The following is a 1,488-nucleotide window of genomic DNA, read 5'->3' as shown; positions in this document are numbered from 1 at the left end:
CTTTCATATGAGCAGGAGCAAAGACAAAAGCATTCTTGTTGAGGCTGACCCTAAACCTGAAAGGACCTTGAAGCGAAAGCTAAGAGGAGCTAAGGCACAACTCTCTTTAGAGGACCTAACAGAAATCTTCAAAGAAGAAGAACCCATGGCAGCCGAAAACAACAACAATGCCAACAATGCAAGGAAGGTGCTGGGTGACTTTACTGCACCTACTCCCGACTTCTATGGGAGAAACATCTCTATCCCTGCCATTAGAGCAAATAACTTTGAGCTTAAGCCTCAATTAGTTTCTCTAATACAACAGAATTGCAAGTTCCATGGACTTCCATTGGAAGATCCTCATCAGTTTTTAGCTGAATTCTTGCAAATCTGTGACACTGTCAAGACTAATGGGGTTGACCCTGAGGTCTACAGACTTATGCTATTCCCTTTTGCTGTAAGAGACAGAGCTAGGATATGGTTGGACTCACAACCTAAAGAAAGCCTGAACTCTTGGGAAAAGCTAGTCAATGCCTTCTTGACAAAGTTCTTTCCACCTCAAAAATTGAGTAAGCTTAGAGTGGAAGTCCAAACCTTCAGACAGAAGGAAGGTGAATCCCTCTATGAAGCTTGGGAAAGATACAAACAATTAATCAGAAAGTGTCCCTCTGACATGCTTTCTGAATGGAGCATCATAGGTATTTTCTATGATGGTCTGTTTGAACTGTCCAAGATGTCATTGGATAGCTCTACTAGAGGATCTCTTCATCTGAAGAAGACGCCTACAGAAGCTCAAGAACTAATTAAAATGGTTGCAAATAACCAATTCATGTACACTTCTGAAAGGAATCCTGTGAACAATGGGACAAATCAGAAGAAAGGAGTTCTTGAGATTGATACTCTGAATGCCATATTGGCTCAGAACAAGATATTGACTCAGTAAGTCAATTTGATTTCTCAAAGTCTATCTGGAATGCAAGCTGCACCAGGCAGTACTAAGGATGCTTCATCTGAAGAAGAAGCTTATGATCCTGAGAACCCTTCAATGGAAGTGGTGAATTATATGGGAGAACCCTATGGAAACACCTATAATTCTTCATGGAGAAATCATCCAAATCTCTCATGGAAGGATCAACAGAGACCTCAACAAGGTTTCAACAACAATAATGGTGGAAGAAACAGGTTTAGCAATGGCAAGCCTTTTCCATCATCTTCTCAGCAACAGACAGAGAATTCTAAGCAGAACCACTCTAACTTAGCAACCATGGTCTCTGATCTAATCAAAACCACTCAAAGTTTCATGAATGAAACAAGGTCCTCCATTAGAAACTTGGAGGCACAAGTGGGATAGCTGAGCAAGAAAATTACTGAACTTCCTCCTAGTACTCTTCCAAGCAATACAGAAGAGAATCCGAAAGGAGAATGCAAGGCCATTAACATGATCAACATGGCCGAACTAGGAGAGGAGGAAGAGGCAGTGAACGCCACTGAGGAAGACCTCAATGGACG

At 41.6% G+C, this 1,488-nt stretch overlaps 1 non-coding gene across 1 annotated transcript; it reads right to left on the bottom strand.

Moving 5' to 3' along the window:
• Positions 1-550: 550 nt before the first annotated feature.
• LOC130959893 (small nucleolar RNA R71) lies at positions 551-658 on the bottom strand. Its single transcript, XR_009078884.1, has one exon. It is a non-coding gene; the product is annotated as a small nucleolar RNA R71 (small nucleolar RNA).
• Positions 659-1,488: the final 830 nt, after the last annotated feature.

This window comes from Arachis stenosperma, unplaced genomic scaffold, assembly GCF_014773155.1.
Source record: "Arachis stenosperma cultivar V10309 unplaced genomic scaffold, arast.V10309.gnm1.PFL2 arast.V10309.gnm1.Scaffold_100025, whole genome shotgun sequence".
NCBI lineage: Eukaryota > Viridiplantae > Streptophyta > Magnoliopsida > Fabales > Fabaceae > Arachis > Arachis stenosperma.
Note: the sequence above shows the minus strand (reverse complement) of the source record. Positions and strands in the feature narration are given on the sequence as shown.